This window comes from Artemia franciscana, chromosome 10 (assembly GCF_032884065.1).
Source record: "Artemia franciscana chromosome 10, ASM3288406v1, whole genome shotgun sequence".
In the NCBI taxonomy this organism is placed as follows: Eukaryota; Metazoa; Arthropoda; class Branchiopoda; order Anostraca; family Artemiidae; genus Artemia; species Artemia franciscana.
Genome location: NC_088872.1, coordinates 45,997,305 through 46,011,600, shown reverse-complemented (window position 1 = coordinate 46,011,600; position 14,296 = coordinate 45,997,305).

The window sequence follows — 14,296 nt, the reverse complement described above, 5'->3', positions numbered from 1 at the left end:
TTTTCCGCCGACGAATTTCACTGCAACAGACATATAATTCTCGGCAAGATTGGTCGTTGCATCGTTTCTTAATAAGTCCGCTTTTTTACAAATATTTTCCACGCCAGCTTTTACATCCTCCAAAATAGTTTTCGGAAGGTTATTATAGCGGTTCTCCACAGTTTCTAAGACCCCATTCTTTTTGGCACAGCCAGAATCACACTGTTTATGATTACCAAACACATGCTCTGGGCCTCTTCGTAAGAGTTGTCTTAGATTTTCGGCAGACCCACCATCAGCCGAGTTCTTTTTTATTGCACCTCGTAGATTTTTGGTTAGCTTTAGAATTATGTCATTTGAAAGAAATCTGCTGTGCATCCCTTTTTTTTGTCTTCACAACATTATGGAGGTATTTTGTATAGTTCTTGGTCACGTGATTGGCACATTCTTCTTTTTGGATATATGATCTGTATGAAACACTTTGTCTTAGCTTGTAAAAAACACTAGAATCGCCGTCTCCGATGTATTGTAAATACTGAAGGCTATGCAGGCTTCACTTTGGCGAAAACCTTCAACAAGAATGTCGGTTAAGTAATATTTTATGCTCGTTTTAAGTTTTAATGTTGATCATTACTTCCAGTTGAAAAAAAATATTTTCTCATTGTCTTCTTATAAATGATGCTAGAAAATCCTGCGACCCCTTCATGGAAATTCTCTTCCCTCATGAAAAATTCCTCCATGGAAAGATCCTCCCACGTAACCAGCCCCCCCCCCCCCCCCCCCCCCCGACCCACCCTAACCCCAACACAAAAAAAGTCCCCTGAAAACGTCTGTACACTTCATAATTAACAACTACTATGTGTAAACAATGGTCTAACTTTATAAGTTGCCGCCCCTCCCCCGGGAACCGAGGTGGATTTAGTCATCCCCAAAGACATATTTATTAGGTTTTTGACTGAGTTAAACAGAATGGTTATCTCAAAATTTTGATCCGGTGACCTTGGAGAAAAATGTGCGTTGGAGGGGGCCTCGGTGCCCTCCAGTTTTTCGGTCACTTAAAAAGGACACTAGAACTTTTAATTTACGTTAGAATGAACCCTCTTGCGACATTCTAGGACAACTAGGTCGATACAGTCATCCCTGAGGAAAAAAAACAACAAAGAAAAAACAAAAATACGCACCCGTTATCTGTCTTCTGGCAAAATACAAAATTCCAACTTTTTTATGATAGGGGCTTGAAACTTCTACAGTAGGGTTCTCGGATACGCTGACTCTGATGGTGTGATTTTGTTAAGATTATGTGACTTTTAGAGGGTATTTCCGCCTATTTTCTAAAATAAGGCACATTTTCTCAGGCTCGTAACTTTTGACCGGCAAGACTAAACTTGATGAACCTTGTATATTTAAAATCAGCATTAAAATGCTATTCTTTTGATGTAACTATTTGTATCAAAACTTCGTTTTTTAGAGTTTTGGTTACTATTGAGCCCCTTCGCTCCTTACTACAGTTCGTTACCACGAACTGTTTGAACTTGTACATGAATAAAAGTAATATAGTCTACAATAACGTTGGAATAGAACTTACCAATGTCTCAGGTTTTCCCATCCTTTATTTGTTCTTATTTTTTTTCTGCCCATTGTGAAAATTCAAATGCTAAACTGTTGTCTGACTTGTAACCAACCAAATTTCAATGGTCAGCTGTTACCAATTAGACATGTGAAAAAAAATTTAAATTCCCTTTAAATCCGGTCGTAATATTTAACAGTATTTAAACATTCTGGTACAACCCTCAAGAGAGCAATTAAGCCAATGAGAAAGGAGAAAATCTCGTTGCGTATTCAATGCTATAGGAAATAGAATTTGCTTCAAACCTCGGAGATCCACCTTAAGCTTTAAAAGTTCTGTCATTGCTAAGGAGATTGGAGCTTATGCTTTGCTCCTTTCAAAGTGGTGACGTAAGAAAGTTGGCCTACGGCAAAGAAAAATCAACTTTTGAACTAAGACAGATAGAATTTTTGTTTCGACGGCAATCGATAGCTCTTGATAAACTGATCAAAGTATATCCCATTCATTTTTTGGTACAAAAATTCTTTCATGAGATATACTAGTTTGAAAGTTTCAAGGGGTTGACAACTTCAGTGGTAGGGTACACACTGAAACCTAAGATAGGCCGATACCAATTATGAGACATGTAGGGGACTTGTAAGGAAAGGTCGGGTGTTAGCTCATAATCATCTTCGGCAGTGAAGGGTTTGTAAATTTTGCTATTTGGTATACCTATTATTTGTTTCCAGTGCATTTGATGGTAAGACCGAGTTGGTTCCAGTGGTAAGAAATGTAGGGGACTTGTAAGTAATAATCTTCTATTAGACTACAATCATCTTTAGTGAAGAGGGGTTTGTAACTTTTGCTAGTTGGTGTAGCCTACCCATACTCACTGTAACCTAGAATTAAGTGTTTACGCAACGGGTACAAACGATAACGTAAAACAACGAGGCAGTTTCGTAATAATTAATAGAGTGTCATCTATGGTATTTTGTTCCTGAAAAGTTACGGATAGCTTTATAATACCAACTACATCATATAAGATACTGTTTCAAGTTTTCATCCGTCACGATGTCTATGATTGATAAGGATAACGTTACGTTCAACTGGCTGCAAAGTCAATTTAGTTCCTTCTTTCGGCATTATCGATAGCCCATTATGAGCTGATAAAAAATATGTCATAGTAGGTTCTTCATAATTAATAGTGTCATTTATGGAATTGTAATCCTGAAAAGTTACAGATAGCTCTATAATACCAACTGGATTATATAACATATTGTTCTAAGCTTTCATCCATCACTATGTCTACGATCGAAAAAGATAAATTTCAACTGGCTACAAAGTCAATTTAGTCCCTTCTTTCGAAATTCTTTTGTTAAGGTTGTTTTTTCAGCTCTGAGGAATAGCCTTTGATCATGTGATTACTGATCGCGGACTTCTTTGAACATAACGTTTTAAAAGCTTCGACAGGCTGACAACTTCAGCGCTTAACCCATAGCAAAGAAACAAAACCAAAGTGTTGCTCTCGCAACAATTTATTTGGCGAAGCCGGACAAAGGTTGCCGCAACACTTCACGTTGCTCAGGCAACGTAGGTCTAGTTATTTATGTGCGGAGTGCCAAAATCAAAACATGCATTAATTAAAAAACGTTCAGAAATGAAATAAAAAAATCAAGAATCATCATTTTTTTAATTGAAAGTAAGGAGCGACATTAAGACTTAAAACAAACAGAAATTACTCTGTATATGAAAGGAGCTTTTCCCTCCTCAACGTCTCGCTCTTTACGCTAAAGTTTGACTCTTTCTCACTACTCTACTTTTTAAAACAGTTAAAAACTTTAGCGTAAAGAGCGAGGCGTTGGGGGGGGGGGGGAGCCCCTTTCATGTAAAGAGTAATTTCTGTTTGTTTTAAGTCTTAATGTCGCTCCTTACTTTCAGTTAAAAAAACTTGATTTTTTTTATTTCATCACAGGCCAAAGACAATGTTCTGATATTTTTCTTCAGGGTAACGAAACAGAAGGCAAAGACATACAAATGAGACGAATCTACATCGCTCAATCTTTTAACAATACCGGTTGATATTTTATTTTTCCCCTTTTAATGAAGTTCAAATTAGTTTTGTACATATAATAACCAAATATGATATTTGTCTTCGACTATAATTCAAAACCTTAATCAAAATTTTTTAACAAAGAAATTAAATATAAATTTTACTTCTAAAAACAGCGAACTCTCCTTCCATATCCCCCAAAATTTCCTTGCGAATTTTGTCTTTATTTTCATTCTCATTGATTGTTTTTTTTTATGTCATTATACAGGTCATTCGTAAGTCTATACAGCATAGCAGGCGTAGGTCTAAGCCAACTGTGTTCAACCAGAATTTCTTAAAAAAGAATATATAAATATATTTATTAACCATATAAGACTACAGCATTCCATTACCCTCTAGTGATCCATCTGGTGGCAATATTCTTCTCATCTCTGTGAAGACATTCTTGAGATATGCCCTTCTGATAACCTGTATGCACAGAATGTATTTTGATTTAATTTTACCGTCAATATTCCCTGAAATTTTCATCTTTATCCCCTTAGCCTTAGTAGTAGTAGGAGTCATAATAGTAGTTGTGGAAGAAGGAACAGTAGTAGTAGTAGCATTACTAGTGTACACATATTGTCTATTGATTAGTTGATCACCCCCCTCATCATACCCTGGAAGTTTCAACTTACTGCGCTAAGCCGCTCCTAAAATATTGCTGATGTGCCCTTTTGACAATCTGAATGCACATAGTGTGATTGATTTAGTTCAACTTGATCCTGGACATTTTCGGAAATTTGCCTCTTAATATCCTCAGCCTTAGTAGCACTCAGCAGTAGTTGTAGTAGTTGTAGCAATAGTAGCAGTAGTATTAACATGCACATATTACCTTTTGGTCTGTTGATCATCGCCCTCATCATTCCCTGAAATTTCAAATTTAATATCCTAAGCCATTTCTGAGATGCACCCTTTCTCAATCTGAATGCACATAGTGTGATTGATTTAGTTCAACTTGATCCTGGACATTTTCGGAAATTTGCCTCTTAATATCCTCAGCCTTAGTAGCACGCAGCAGTAGTTGTAGTAGTTGTAGCAATAGTAGCAGTAGTATTAACATGCACATATTACCTTTTGGTCTGTTGATCATCGCCCTCATCATTCCCTGAAATTTCAAATTTAATATCCTAAGCCATTTCTGAGATGCACCCTTTCTCAATCTGAATGCACATAGTGTGATTGATTTAGTTCAACTTGATCCTGGACATTTTCGGAAATTTGCCTCTTAATATCCTCAGCCTTAGTAGCACGCAGCAGTAGTTGTAGTAGTTGTAGCAATAGTAGCAGTAGTATTAACATGCACATATTACCTTTTGGTCTGTTGATCATCGCCCTCATCATTCCCTGAAATTTCAAATTTAATATCCTAAGCCATTTCTGAGATGCACCCTTTCTCAATCTGAATGCACATAGTGTGATTGATTTAGTTCAACTTGATCCTGGACATTTTCGGAAATTTGCCTCTTAATATCCTCAGCCTTAGTAGCACTCAGCAGTAGTTGTAGTAGTTGTAGCAATAGTAGCAGTAGTATTAACATGCACATATTACCTTTTGGTCTGTTGATCATCGCCCTCATCATTCCCTGAAATTTCAAATTTAATATCCTAAGCCATTCCTGAGATGCACCCTTTTTACAACCTACTAGGAGTCGGCACTGTTTCTGTTTCTGTCTTTTTTAACGTTTTCTGTTATGTTTTTTTTTTTATGAGGAAACAGAAAACACAAAAACCGGTTGCCATTTTTCACTATTGTTTTTGTTTCTGTCCTGTTTTTTCTTTGACGTTTCTATTTTTTTAGACCGGGTTTTCGTCATTTTCTGGGTTTCGCTTGTGAATAGCATGATATCCCATTCTTGCGACTTTTATTGGATTGGGATACTTACTATGTAGGATAATTGATAAATAGGCACCTTTTAAGTAAGCAATAATTTCGTAAGTTAATTTTTCTTAAGTTAATAATAAAACTATTATGAAAACTCGGGATTCTTCATGGTCTTGAATCAAAACAAGAGGCAAGCACGCAGGCTGAATTTCGTCAGTTCAGAAACTTTACATCTAGGAAAAGGGGCTTGCAATCAGAGAAATGTAAGACGAGGTAATTATTTGATTCTCAAATTAATAATTATCGCATTATTCTTTAGTTTTATGTCATAATGTGTCAAATAAGCAATTTCAATTGAATTAAGATATTGTGTTGTTTATCAAATTCCCCCTTCCCGTTAAATCAACCACTGTATTTATTTTCTTCTGAGACTTGATGTGACTGTCATTACTGCTTCTCTTTTAACCGTGGATTTCATTTATAACTTGAAGTGATAATCCAGTCACTTTTCTTCTAACGGTAGATTTTGTTGTCCATTGTTTTCATTCAGGATTCGTTGTGATGCTTATTATTGCATGTCTTCTAGCCGCAGATCTTGTTTGTGGTTCATTCTCGTGCATTATTATCTAAGACATATTTCCATGCATTTTGTTTCAGCTGTTTGGATTTATTCGAAATCATCTGTAAATTTCGAATGACATAGTAGATATCAAAAAACCTTCTTTCCCAGCTTTTCCCCAGTTGTTATATTTTTCCTTTAATAGCGTTGGTATATACTTCAGTAACAACAGGAAATAATCCAACGCCTATACCCTCTGATATATCTAAATTACACATTTGCATAATCATAGCTATATTATTTGGTTTTAAATCAAAGGATGGCAAATCAGTCATTTCAGACTAAGAAGTGAATTCAACTCCTTCTTCCTGTTTATCCATTACAGACGCCACAATAGCACGTTTCTTATTCCATTATAGTCTCTGAAATATCTAAATTATGCATTAGCGTAATCATCATGTTATTTTTTAGTTCTAAGTCACATTTTTTTTGGAATTCAACATGATTTTGCCTTTTCTTTTTCCTTGCCATTTTCTTTAGCCGTTCAGAATCCTTTGTCATCTTGTTTATTTTTGCACGTGCAATAGATACTAAAAATCAATTCCTTCGTCTTCTTCGTTCTTCTCAGGCTCATAAACGTTAAATTAACACGTTTCTCAATTCAATTAGAATTTTACTTTGTCTTCTAACCGCAGACTCCCTTGTGCAATATTTTCCTTTCCAAACCAATTCGATTTTTGCGGTTTTCTTGTGTGCCCTTTTTCTTTAGCTGTTTGGTGTTATTTGTCATCTTTTGTAATTTTGCATGTGTTACAGATATTAAAAAATGATTACCAATGTTTACCACTTGAGAAAAAATAATGTCATTTTTGTTCTTCGAATGTATATAAATTGTTCATGACTCATATTATTTTTTTTACTATATTTTCAATTCCTTTTCCCTGTATATTCTTCACATACCCAAAAACAGATAAATTTATCCCAAAAATTGTGTTAACTGCTTATGCACTACTTGCCACTTTTTGGCTATTGCTGAAAAATGGATGCTTTTTGACCATTTAAAATACCTTTTTTAAATCTTATCACACAATGATTTTTCCATAAAGTAACTATTGAACTTGATTTGAGTGGACATCCAAAGAAACTATTTCACTCTGTAATATTTTTGTGAAGTTTGAAAATCTTACGGGTCAGTATTCTTTTTCTACTAGCTAAGGAAGTTCACTTCATAATAGATATAATACAAAAGTTTTTTTTTTGTGAAGTCTGACTCGAAGTTTAATTCTCAATTTCCTTGAATTAGATTTATCAACGAATTAATCTACTCTTGGCAGAAAAGGTCAACAATATTAGGCAATGAGCCCAAGTTTGAAATACAAGAAAAAAGCCTCCATCATATTCAAACCAAAAACCATCTACACCTGGTGAAATATGTGTTGATGAGGAGAGTCTGTCTTTTGGATTAAGTTTTGACTGTGAAAACCACATTATAAGAAATTTTTTAGTTTGGTTGGCGATTATCGGCAAATTTGACTTCAAGATAAAAACACTTTTTTGGCAAAAAATATTTTCAAGCTTCCACTGGTTTATTTTTGCGGTGGTTTCTTCCGAAAATAGAATTTTATTTTTCATGAATTCTATTTCAATAAAGGTTATTCTAAAATATTTTCATTCAATTTAGTATTAATTTAAGATTGGTTTCTTTGGTTAAAGGTTCAAGCTTTTAGTCTTCTTCTTCAGATACTCTTCCCCATGCTTTCCTGATGGATATATATTCCTGTGTCATTTAAGTCTATCAATAAGTTAATATATATTTTCGAACAGTTCGAATTAATTTTTAACGTTCATTGTCAAAAAATATAATACGGGTATTGCATTTTAATTATTTTAATTATGCATTTTAATTATTTGCATTTAATTATTAATTGCTAAAGAAGTGCTGCTGTTGCTGTGGTGTCTAGGGTGTTTATTAAAAACCAACATAAAAAAAAAAAAGACAGTTGGATAATTTAGATTTGTAATTCGTATATAGAAATTAATTCGTACAAAAGTACAGTTGACATTTTTCTGTGAGTAGTAATAAATCAGAACCATTTTGTTTACAAGAATATAGTCTGCTTAACAAAGACCTAGGGTTAGGCTTGGGAAAACCTTGCCAGCCTATGTAGGCTAGCAGATTTTAACCTGTTTTTGGTGGCGAAATTGGGGGCTTCCTAACTCTTTTTCTGGTCCCCTGGATAAGACCCATCGAAAAATACCGCCCCCAGAAAATACCCCTCCCCGCGGAAAATAACCTCCGTAAAATACTCCCCCCCGTAAAATACCCCCGAGGAAAATACCTCCGTAGAAAATACCCCCTCCCTAGGAAATACCCCCCGCAGCTGAAAATAAGGTTTTCCGAATCAGAGAGTTTTTTTGAGGTTTTTTTTTTACTCCTCCGTAGGGACCCACTCGAGCTTACGTTGCTTAAAACTTGAGAATAAACCGGTTTCTTCGTTAGTTTTTTTTCAGCTTAGCGCAAGATAAGACAAAGACAAATGACAGAATATACGGGAAATATATAATTTTGGCTATACATTTGAACATAAGGGGGGGGGGGTTAAGCATTTGGACAGCTTTAAGTCAGAAAACAATTCTTTCTAGGCATACGGAGATTAAAAAATTACAGACTAGTCTCAATGATTAAATTTTGACTGAGAGTCATCCAGTTACCGAGTGACAGGTTGCTTAAGGCAGCTTATGAAGATTTACTCTTGCAGGGGTAAAAGACCATGGCCACTCAAAATAAAAGATATTTTAGACAAAACAGGGTTTTATTTTGTTTGGAATGTTGGTTGAAGACCAATGGATAGAAATCCAAATTGGGAGAATGAGATTAAGATAGTGCCAGATAATCAAATGATCCAAAAATTGAATGATGAGATATAAAAATCAGAAACATAAAATTCCAAAGAAAGATGTTCAAATGAAGACATAGATACTTGCCCGCTTTGCAGAGTTAAAGAAGATTTTTGGTGCATTGCTTGAGCCTGTGCCAGGGGCTTTCTACGATAAGGGAAGGGATATTTGGAAAAAATGATTTGATGCTTCTAAGTATCTTAAATAGTAAGTCACCTCAGTTTATTTGCAAAATAGTGAGGTATCTGGAAATAATGTTAACTAAAAAAAAAAATTAAAAAAAAAAAAAATCCCAGTATAAAGTAAATGTAATGTTTCATTTAAGTTTTTTTTCCAAGTGTTAAGTGTTTTTTTTTTTTTTGAATGACCGTATTTCCAAGTATTAAGTACTATTATTAGGTTAATGTAGTGATCCATTTAAGTGTTTTATGAGGATTGCTGATCAAAGCTTATTTTATTTGTGCCTTTCATTTATGTTTTATTTATGTTTTACTGTGTTCTTAGCCGTATATTTGGCTTTAAAATACACTTGACTATTTATCTATCTAATATGCAGAATAATTGTACCTAGCACATTTTGCATGCAGACCCACTACCCCCCCCCCCTAATGTGCAAATCTATAGCCCAAATTTGTTTTTAAAGTAACGAAGAAACTAAAGAAAAAAACAATTTTTTCTCGAGTTTTACACAGCGTAAACTCGAGTGAGTGGCGTATAATACACAAGTACCAAAATTTCTTCCCCTTATGGAGATTAAAAGCAAAAACAAAAAACAAAACTTAAATAAAATTCTCAAATTATGAAAGTCTTATTTCCCATGAGGGGTATTTTCTGGGGTGTATTTACCGGGGGTTACTTTCCAGGGGTTATTTTCTTCGGAAGGGGTATTCTCCAGGGGGATATTCTCCTTGAGGGGGAGAGGGTAAGTGCTGGGGGGGGGGGGGTAAACGCCGGTCACCTTTTTCCTATACCCTACATTTGAAAGTGCCTGAAAAGGCTGAACAACGTAATTTGTGCAGAAACTTCGGTTTATAATATACTACATTACAATTCAGGATAAAGTGGCAGATCACTTTTCACTATGTGCTCAATCAGCGTCAATAACCAGAAAGTATCGGAAGCAAAAAGTTTGGGTAACTAACAGTAGTTACTCATATTTTTTGGACCGAACTATAGTTTTTAAAAAACGCTTTTTAAAAGCGTCTGCGGCATCTATGACTTAAAAAATTTAGACAGTGCTAGCAATTTTTTCAACATTACTGCCTATTTCCATTCTCAGCAGCGGTTTTAAGCCTCATAATCTGGTATGGGAGGGGGGGGGGCAAGGCATACCATAGGAGTGTAAAAATATTAAGAAGAGGAATTTAATGTCAGATGTCAGAAAAACTGGAGGGATTCACAAAAACCCCTCTGCAAGAGCCTAGAACCACCATTGGCCATACTATAAACAAACTCAATTTGAAACACAGAAAACAGCATAAATTAAAACAACACTCCTATGGCATCTACTAAAATAAAGCGTCTTGCATCTATGACCAAAAAATATAGATAGCGCTAGCAACTTTTTCAACATGTCAATTTCCATTCTTGCCAGTTTCCCATACTCACTAGCAGTTTTAAGCCTCATAATCAAGTATGGGAGGGGGGGGGGCAAGACATACCATAGGAGTTTAAAAATATTAAGAAAAAGAATTTAATGTCAGATGTCAGAAAAACTGGAGGGGGGACAAAGGCCCCCTCTGCCAGAGCCTGGAACCGCCGCTGCTCATATTCTAAACAAACTTCACTTTCAAACACAGAAAGCAGCATAAATTAAAACAACACAATCCAGCACAATAGGTTTATCTAAGTATTTGCTAATGAAGCTTAAATTGTTTTTGGAAAATGTAACATCAAAAATTGATCGTAAAACTTCATATAAAAAATTATTCAGTATATAGAGAAGATAGGAACTCCACTTCCACTAGCATTTCAACTATAGACCTTTTTTGTTAGTAGAAGACTATCTTCTTGCTGTAGTGTGTCTAGATTTTGAATGGGTAGCCAGGATTATCCTATCAGTATGAAATTGTCCAAAAGACCAATTTTCTCAAAAGTCCTTATTACTTCTAGATGGATATTTTGTGATGATAATTAGTAGCTATGGAGAGATAAATGGGAAGCTAATGTCCCTCACATCACTCATCATATTGACGAGCTAAATGATAGTATCACCATAGTATCATTAGTTCCTCAAAATTTTCTTCAAACTCAATTAGTAAAAAAAAAGGAAAAAAAATATCCATTTAGGAAATAATAGCATAAAATCATTAAAACAGAATAAATGCAATACCAGGAAAAGATAGCTTGCTGATCAGACATATTGCTCAGCTTACTGAACAAAATTATTCATCTGAGTACCGTCCCATTGCTTTTTAGGAAAATGATTAAGCCCAGGTTTGAACCCTATATTGATGAACTTATTATTTCAGATCAGTCAAGTATTTGGAAAGATAAATCCACTATACATAACGTGATTCAACTTGAGTATGATATTAAGAAAGCTTTTACAAGAAAGCGAGTTGTTTCAGCAGTGTTTATTTCTGTAAGTAAAGCTTATATTAGTCTTCATCAATATGATATCCTTAAGCAGACTCATCAATTTAAAGTAAGTACATTCAGGGGGTGCAGCTAGAGTTTTGAATCTGGAGGGGGATATAAAGAATGCACCGAAAAATGCCGACACATAATCTAAATAAAATTGAAACATAAGCTAAATTCCAAGGTGTTAGAGCCGCGTGCCGACACTTGGAACACTAGGGAGGCTCCTTTCCCCCCTTACCTGTGCCCCTGGGTATATTTTTTCTACAGTTGATTCAAAACCATACAACTTAACAAGTCTATCAAACCTAAAGTCGGGGCAGAATATTCCTCTGCCCAACAGGCGTCACTAGGTGCTCTAAAAGGAGAGGCTATGAGTTCTCTACTTTTAATTTGGTAATTAATGATACTATTTTGGCATATTTTCGAATATACCATCCAAATTTTCTTTTTAAATATGTACAATCTGAGATATGTCTTCAATAAGATTCGCTCTATGTGCAGATGATTTGGCCATTTAGACTTACATCCATTTTCCTGAAACTTGCCAACCCAAGCCTCAGAGAGCACTTGATCATTTTTCAATTTGGTTAAAACAAAGCAAAATCCAGAATTTCAGTCTCAAAAACCACGCGTTTTGTTTTTTCTGCAAAAAGAGAGCATTGTCAAGAATTTTTTTCACTTAGTCTGGTTTTGTGTGGCCAACAAATTTATTTTAACAGCAAAATGAAGTTTCTTGATGCTTGGTCTGATTATAAATTAAAGTAAAATCATCATATTTGTCATTTGAATGCATGCTGTCACTCAGCAAAGCGGGATGCTAGCTGAGAATCAATTAAAAATATTTTCCTTTTAGCGATATATGGAAGGATACTTGATTGTGGTATCCTGTCTATCACTCTGCATCCAAAAACTCACTTTCAATCGTCGAATCAATCATTCGCTGTGTACTAAAGCTTATCACTGGTGCTTAAAAGAGGATACCCATTTCTACACTATTTAAAGAAGTTATGCCCCTTATTAAGAAAAATGGTTTCTTTAAACTATCATCAAAATACTTCACAAAAGTTAACTCTAAACAAAAATCATGCTTGAAAATATTTGTCTTAGTGAAAACAAAATTTTTTCTTGCAAGCCACCAACCATCATTAATCAATTATCCAACATAGATGAAGTCTAAAAATATGAAGTCCAAATCATGTTTGATATGGATTGCCCCAAGGTACAGATGAATAGTCTAATTCCATGAGTCCCAGCGTATGGCACAAATACCACCGATGGGACATGGGAATATTTTAGTGGGTCATAGGCAGGACTTGCACCCTTCGTCTGACACTACTCTAGAATAGAATATCTACATATATAAAAATAAGTTGTCTGTGTGTCTGTGTGTCGAGTGACGTCATGTTTGTGTGTCGACTGACGTCATGTTTGTGGACAGACGAAATTACAGACCGGGACATGGGGACACAAATGACGACCGGGACATAAGGAATATAAATGACGACCGGGACACTCAAGGAGAAAGCGACCGGGACACAAGGAATGTTCGATTGGCAATCACCATCAACAAAGCACCGGGACACAAATGACGACCGGGACACAGGGAGCATAAATGGCGACCAGGACATAAGTAAAAAAAAAAACTAAAAAAACTAAAAAAAAGGTAAAAACTACAAAAAAACCAAAAAGAAAAAAAAACCTAAAAACTAATAAAAAAAACTAAAAAAGCTAAAAAACTAAAAAAACTAAAAAAGAAAAAAAAGAAAAAAGGAAAAAACTAAAAAATAAAGTAGATTTACAAAACTAAAAACAATAAAAATAAAAAATTTATATATAAAAATATTTAAAACATAATATAAAAACATTTATAAAAACATTTATATATCCTTCTGTGCCCCCCGGTGTCCCCGTTGTAGTTGTGTCCCTGTGTCCCGGTCGTCATTTATATTCCCTGTGTCCCGGTCGTCATTTGTGTCCCGGTGTCCCAGTCTTTGATTTCTCTTTGAGTGTCCCGGGCGTCATTTGTATTCCTTGTGTCCCGATGTCCAGGTCGTCATTTGTGTCCCGGTGTCCCGGTCTGTATATACATTCGTTTTTGAATTGCTCTTTTTTTTAGTTTTTAGTTTTTTACCTTTTTTTTAGTTTTTTTAGTTATACCTCATGATTCTAATGATTACCCTTGAGCTTTGTTGATGGTGATTGCTAATCGAACATTCCCTGTGTCCCCGTCCTCATTTATATATCCCCCTGTGCCCCCGGCGTCCCCGTTGTAGTTGTGTCCCTGTGTCCCGGTCGTCATTTATATTCCCTGTGTCCCGGTCGTCATTTTTTTTTCCTTTTTTAATTTTTTTTTCTTTTTTAGTTTTTTAGTTTTTCAGCTTTTTTAGTTTTTTTATTAGTTTTTAGTTTTTTTTTCTTTTTATTTTTTTGTAGTTTTTACCTTTTTTTTAGTTTTTTTAGTTTTTTTTTTAAGTATGTCCTGGTCGTCATTTATACTCCCTGTGTCCCGGTCGTCATTTGTGTCCCGGTGCTTTGTTGATGGTGATTGCTAATGGAACATTCCTTGTGTCCCGGTCGCTTTCTCTTTGAGTGTCCCGGTCGTCATTTATATTCCTTATGTCCCGGTCGTCATTTGTGTCCCGATGTCCCGGTCTGAAATTTCGTTAGTCAAAAACATGACGTCAGTCGACACAGAAACATGACGTCACCTTACAGACAGACACACAGACAGACAACTTATTTTTATATATATAGATATATATATATATATATACAAGAGGATGACTCCACACAAGAGGATGACTCGAAGAAAGATGC